Source organism: Mus caroli, unplaced genomic scaffold (assembly GCF_978045245.1).
Source record: "Mus caroli unplaced genomic scaffold, Mus_caroli_1 scaffold_5, whole genome shotgun sequence".
Lineage (NCBI taxonomy): Eukaryota > Metazoa > Chordata > Mammalia > Rodentia > Muridae > Mus > Mus caroli.
Window position 1 is genome coordinate 56,452,736 of NW_028227260.1, and position 7,459 is coordinate 56,460,194.

A 7,459-nucleotide genomic window follows, 5' to 3' on the forward strand; every position below is an offset into this window, starting at 1 on the left:
GTTCAACATATACCAATGAGCCGGGAAGTTGGCTCAAGGGGTAAAGATGCTTGCCACCAGGTCTGATGGTGTAGGTTTTATGTCTGGAACCATATGGTGGAAGAAAGAATGGACTTTTGCAAATTGTCCCCTGATCTTCACTTGTGCACCTGTACAAATGTGTTCACATTACCTTTCTAAGAGAAATAAAATACTGGAAAGTAGGGAGAGGGAACTTATAGGACACACCTCCAGCAGGAAGACAGGACATCAAGTGAGGGATGGGTTTGCCATCCCACAGTCACATCTCTGACCCATAATTGTTTCTGTCTGAAAGAATTACAGGGATGGGAATGGAGAGGAGCCTGAGGAAATAAAGGTCCAGCAACAGGCCCAAAGTGGGATCCAGCTCAAGGGGAGGTCCCAAGGCCTAATACTATTACTGAGGCTGTAGAGAGCTCACAAAAAGGGATCAGGCCTGCCCTCTGAATACCCAACAAGCAGTTGAAAGGGTCAGATGCAGATATTTGCATCCAACCAATGGACAGAAGGAGCTGACCTCTGTGGTTGAATTCGGGAAGGCTGAAAGAAGCTGAGGAGAAGGGTGATCCTGCAAGAGGACCAGCAGTCCCAATTAATCTGGACCCCCCCCCGCCCCAAGATCTCTCAGACACTGGACTACCAACCAGCCTGCATACACCAGCTCATATGAGATCCCGAACACACATACAGTAGAGGATTGCCAGATCTGTGTTCATTCAGAGATGATGCATCTAACTCTCAAGACACTGGAGGCCCCAGGGAGTTTAGAGGTCAGGTGGGGTGGGGGGTGGGGATATCCACGTGGAGATGGGGTGGGGTGGGGAGGAGGTGTGGGATGTGGAACAGTAGGATGGTGGATGGGGGCAGGAAATGGAATATGGAGTATAAAAATGAATTTAAAATAAAATTAAATTAAAGAAATAAAATGTAATAGAATTTCAGAATTCACGGAAATAATTATGTGATAAAAAATTAAAGGTCAGCCACGCCAAGCCGCCCATGGAGCTGCAACTCAGCCCCAGCGTCCTGAGCAGCCGCAGCTGCCCATGCAGATTCCCCCTCTGAGGGAGTCTGCTTCCAGGGCAAGCCACAGCTGACTGCTGCTGAAAGAGTGGATTAGCCTGGAGGAGCTGGTGCTCGTTAGATGCGGAAAAAGCATTTGACAAGATCCAACACCCATTCATGATAAAAGTCTTGGAAAGATCAGGAATTCAAGGCCCATACCTAAACATGATAAAAGCAATCTACAGCAAACCAGTAGCCAACATCAAAGTAAATGGTCAGAAGCTGGAAGCAATCCCACTGAAATCAGGGACTAGACAAGGCTGTCCACTCTCTCCCTACCTATTCAACATTGTACTTGAAGTCCTAGCCAGAGCAATTCGACAACAAAAGGAGATCAAAGGGGTACAAATTGGAAAAGATGAAGTCAAAATATCACTTTTTGCAGATGATATGATAGTATATATAAGTGACCCTAAAATTTCCACCAGAGAACTCCTAAACCTGATAAACAGCTTCGGTGAAGTAGCTGGATATAAAATTAACTCAAACAAATCAATGGCCTTTCTCTACACAAAGAATAAACAGGCCGAGAAAGAAATTAGGGAAACAACACCCTTCTCAATAGTCACAAATAATATAAAATATCTTGCTGTGAAACTTTTTGATGAAGGAAAGAAAAAATTCTTTACACAAGAGATGAGTGATATTCTTCTGGCCTTGGAGTTACAGCTACAAGAACTAGGTCCTGTCATTCGTAGTGGTGTCTACTCCCATCTTGAAGCATTTGTGCCATGAAATAAGAAAATACTGGTAAAACATCTAAAGAAGTTACATCGTAATGGATGATCATTTAAGAGAACCTCTGCAGAAACTGAAGCTGACAGCAATGGCATGCCTGAACAGCTGTTTAAATACCAGGAAGACTGCCAGGATCGCACTCAAGCCAAATATGCCAAGTTCCAAGTAAATGAAGAACAGGAAAAAATGGATCTGGTGATGATGAAGATGATGGTGATGATGATACTGATGATGGTGGTGGTGATGATGATGATGGTGGTGGTAGTGATAATGATGATGGTGGTGGTGGTGATGATGATGATGATGATGATGGTGCTGGTGCTGCTGTTGCTGCTGCTGATGATGATATTGATGATGATAAACCAGGGAAGCAAGACATCATAGGCCCACAAAAGAAATTCCACTGGGATGACACCATCAGAACTTTTTTATGTAACCTCATTGAGATCAAATTGGGACGCTATGAATTAGAGCCAAATAACAGCCAGTCTGCTGAGGATTATCTTAAATCCTTTATGGAGACAGAGGTGAAGCCACTGTGGTGTAAGGACTGGATGCAGGCAAGAATGGTTTTTTGGTTTTTTTTTTTTTTTTTTTTTTTTTTTTTTGGTTTTTTAAGGAAAGCCAGAGTGTACATAATCATCTTACTTGTGATCCAGCAAAGAAAAAGGTGATTCCTGCATCAAAACCCAAAGTCAAGGTGATGGTAAAGACCCTTCCTGTTTGTTCTTTCTCTACTATGCTGAAGGAATGTAGCCCCAAAAGGGACCCAAAAACTTCCGCATAGTCCTTCCATGAGCTCCAGCAATCCATCATTGCCTCAGCCAGCCTAGCTTAGCACCAGTGCAAGAAACCATCTGCCTTGACGACTCCCTCGATGAAGACCTTTCTTTCCCCTCAGCCTCACTGGATCTTGTATCTGAAGCTTTAGCTGTCATCAACAATGGGAACAAGGGCCCCTCAGTTGGTTCAAGGCTAAATGTGCCAACTACAAAACCTCATCCAGGACTGAGAGAAGAAAAACTAGCAAGTATCATAAGTAAGTTACCACTGGCTACTCCCCAAAAAACTAGATTCTACTCAGACTGCTCACTCATCAAGTCTTATTGCTGGTCACATGGGGCCAATACCAAAGAAACCCCAGGATTTAGCTCATACTGGTATTTCTTCAGGCCTTATTGCTGGTTCTTCAATTCAGAACCCTAAAGTTTCCTTAGAACCTTTGCCAGCCAGGCTACTCCAGCAAGGACTGCAAAGGTCAAGCCAGATACATGCTTCTTCTTCTTCACAGACTCATGTCTCCTCCTCCCAAGCCCAAGCTGCTGCCTCCTCTCATGCTCTGGGAACATCAGAGGCCCAAGATGCTTCTTCGTTAACACAAGTCACAAAGGTGCACCAGAACTCAGCTGTCCAGCAGAACTATGTGTCTCCACTACAAGCCACCACTAGTAAATCACAGAACAACCCAGTGGTGAAATTAAGTAATAACCCCCAACTTTCCTGTTCGTCCCAACTACTCAAGACTTCAGATAAGCCACTGATGTATTGCCTCCCTTTGTCTACCCCATCACCTGGAAATGGTTCTCAGGTTCTCAGGGGCCCCACCCCCTAGTTTCTAGGACAGCACTGAGTACCACTACCTCCAGTAACTATTTAGCCAAGGCTATAGTGTCACAAATCTCCACGCAGGGTTTCAAATCTCCCTTCTCAATGGCTGCATCTCCCAAACTTGCCGCATCTCCCAAAACTTTACCCCACCTAAGCCTTCTGTTTCACTCAAGCCCTTTCTGTCAGATAAGCCTTCAATATCTACTAAACTGATTTCTCAATTCAACCCAACTCCCAAGCCTGCTGTATGCCCACGTTCTTCTAGTCCAAACATACTAGTACTCCAGAGTAGCCACTCTATAAGTAAGAACCCTGTCCATAAACAGCCCAGTGAATGAACATCAGCAGACCGTCTCCCACTCTGAGATTGTTGCCCTCAAATCATACTTCTAGCCTTCCAGCTACAAAAACTCTTTAGACCCCTTCTAATCTAACAAACTCATCATCCACTTGAACTGTTGGGAAGAACAGCTTGAATGGAACCCCAATGAATGTACCTGCCAGCTTGAGGTAGCAAGCAACCTTAGCTCAAGTGGAATTAATAGGACTTGTCAATCTGGGGGAACAGGAAGTAGAACAAAGGGCGCTACTAAACTGTTGTCTACTCCACATAGGTCAACCTCTGCCACAGGGTCTTCAGTGGTAACAGCCAGTGTGAAGGACATAAAGAACCTCAGACCTGACTATTTTTTCAGCTCAAGAATATTTTATTTTCAGTCAGTGAGATGGCTGAATGGGTAAAGGTGATTGCTACCAAGCACAACAACTTGAATTCGATTTCTGGGACCCATATGATAGGAGAACAGACTCCAGAAAGTTGTCTACTGGCCTACACATCCACATACCATAGCACAGTCCCCCTGCCCAAGAATAAATGTAATTTTAAGATTTTTTTTGATAAAAATAAATACTATATCATTCTGTGAAGAAAAATTAAAAGTACTAGAAAAAAATAAGCAAAGTCGCTCAGGACATGGATATCGCCCCCCGCCCCAAACACAACTCTTACTTCAAAAGAGATAGTTTTTCCTGGGACCAAATATGAGTGAGTGTGGATTGGGAGCACATTTAGGTGATGTGGTGGTTTGAATATGCTTGGCCCAGGAAGTGCTACTATTAAGAGGTGTGGCTTTGTTGGAGGAAGACTGTCACTGTGAGGGTGGGCTTTGAGACCCTCCTCCTAGTTGCCTGGAAGTCAGTCTGCTCCTGGCTTCCTTTGGATGAAGATATAGAACTCTCAACTATTCCAGTATCATGCCTGCCTGAACGCTGACAAGTTTCCTGCCTTGATGATAATGGACTGAACCTCTGAACCTGTAAGCCAGTCCCAATTAAATGTTGTCCTTTGTAGTAGTTGCCTTGGTCATGGTGTCTGCTCACAGCAATAGTACCCTAACTAAGACAGGTTATCTCAAAATTCAGGTTCCAGCATGAATTTTGTACAGGTTTTCTAATAACAGAACAAATGATGTCATTCATGAGTCAAGACAATTTTCAAATACATTGACTGATGCATGGATGAGACAGCTTACAGCAAAGTGGGAGAACCTATTATAATGGTTTGTATATCCTTAGACCAGGGAATGGCACCATCTGGAGATGTGGCCTTGTTGGAATAGGTATGACCTGGTTGGAATGGGTGTGTCACTATGGGTGTGGGCTTAAGATCCTCACCTTAGTTGCCTGGAAGTCAGTCTTCCACTAGCAGCCTTTGGATGAAGACATAGAACTCTCAGCTCCTCCTGTGCCATGCCTGCCTGGATACTGCCATGCTCCCACCTTGATGATAATGGACTGAACCTCTGAACATGTAAGACAACCCCAATTAAATGATTTTTATAAGACTTGCCTTGGTCATGGTGTCTGTTCACAGCAGTAAAACCCTAACTAAGACACCTATTATTCTTAGATTCTATTCTATTTGATGACACTCTTAGCTTCTGTCTTGGTGAAAGCTCAAGGTCCACTAAGTTAACACATTTAAATAGTTTTTTTCTGATACTTACAAAGATATTATGTCAGACACAGAGTGAAGAAAAGAATGACAAACAAGAGTACTGAAGACAGCACAAGATTGTAACTAGGCTCTAGGCCTGTAATATTCCAGCCATTTTACAAGCATTGATGTTCTATTCACTTAATATTTCATTAAGTTAAATGGCAAAGCTTCTTCCTGAGAACTTCCATTGACAATATAGGCAATAATTTCTTTGGATAAAATTCAAAAGCATGGGCTGGTGAGATGGCTCAGTGGGTAAGAGCACCCGACTGCTCTTCCAAAGGTCCAGAGTTCAAATCCCAGCAACCACATGGTGGCTCACAACCATCTGTAAGGAGATCTGACTCCCTCTTCTGGAGTGTGACAGCTACAGTGTACTTACATATAATAAATCTTTAAAAAAAAAAAAAAAAAAAAAAAAAAAAAAAAAAATTCAAAAGCATAGGTAACAAAATAGAAGATAGACAAAACAAATATTCATCAGCTAAGGGACTGATATCCAGAATATAAATGGAAGTCAGGTCATATAAGATTTCTCAATGGCTAAAGGTCATTTCTGTGGCCCACATGTTGTAACGGAGGGAACCAATTCCCACAAGTTGTCCTCTGACCTCCCTGTGACTAGCATGACATATACTTGATCTCTCTCTCTCTCTCTCTCTCTCTCTCTCTCTCTCTCTCTCTCTCTCTCTCTCTCTCTCTCTCTCATGCACATGTATGCATACATAAAGTAAAAATAAATGTAACAAAATAATTTTTAAATGAAAGTCATACACCTCAACAACAACAACAACAACAACAACAACAAAAACCTGACTGACAATTTTCTGACTAGGTATTTCACAAAAGAAGCAACACTAATGACAAATAAATACAATTTAAGCAGCATCTGTCTACAAATCCAGCTTTACAGGAGATTCCAGAAGGACCAATTCAATCTTAGGAGGTAATCACACCCAAGAAAACACAAAGAATATGTAGTCTTAGATGATCAAATAAAAAGAGAGGGGGAATCACACCACATCAAAACACTAACAGGAATCAACAAGCATACCTCATAGATAACTCTCAATATCAATGGTCTCGGTTCCCCCAAGGCACAGTCACAGACTGAGAGATTGGATACAAAAACAGGATCCATCCTGCTGCTGCATTGAGGAAACACACATTAACATCAAAGGTAGATAACATCTCAAGGTAATAGGATGGAAAAAGAAATTCTAAACAAATGGAAGATGCAAGCCAGTGTGTCCAATTTAATATCTGATAAATTATATATCAAACAAAATTATTCAGAAGGGACAGGGGAGAACACTACATACTCATCAAAGGAAAAATTTACCATGATGACATTTCAGTTCTAAATCTATGTACCACACACAAAGATACCCCCTTTTGTAAAAGAAACTCGACTATAGCTAAAATCAGGTATTGACCCTTACACACAGATAGTGGGAAATATCAGTACCCCACTCTCACTAAAAGATAGGTCATCCAGATAAAAACTAAACAGAAATTCTGGAGCTAGCTGATAACATAAACCAAATATATCTAACAGATATTTATAGAACATTTCACCCAAACACAAAAGAATTTACCTTCTCAGCATCTTATAGAACTTTCTCCAAAATTGACCACATACTCAGCCACAAAGTAAGTCTCAATAGATACAAGAAAATTATGATAACATCCTGCATTCCAGCTGACCACCACCACTGATTAAACCTGGTAACAACAGAAACAACAGAAAGCTTACAAATTAATGGAAACTGAAAGGTTCACTACTGAATAAAAGTGCATCAAGATGAAAATTAGAAAAGAAGTTTAAAACTTCCTAGAAATTGAATGGAAATGAATACACAACATACTCAAATCTATGGGATATATAAAGGCAGTTCTAAGAGATGAGTTCATAGCACAAAGATTAGAGAAATTTTAACACAATGTCATACCTGAAAGTGCTTAAACAAACAAACAACAAAAAACAATATCCACAAAGAGTATATGGCAAGAAATAAACAAACTCAT

The 7,459-nt window shown here is 41.5% G+C and overlaps 1 pseudogene; it reads left to right on the forward strand.

The window, feature by feature from the left end:
• The first annotated feature begins 15 nt into the window (after positions 1 to 15).
• Positions 16 to 4,173, forward strand: LOC110286343 (ubinuclein-2-like; annotated as a pseudogene).
• Positions 4,174 to 7,459: the final 3,286 nt, after the last annotated feature.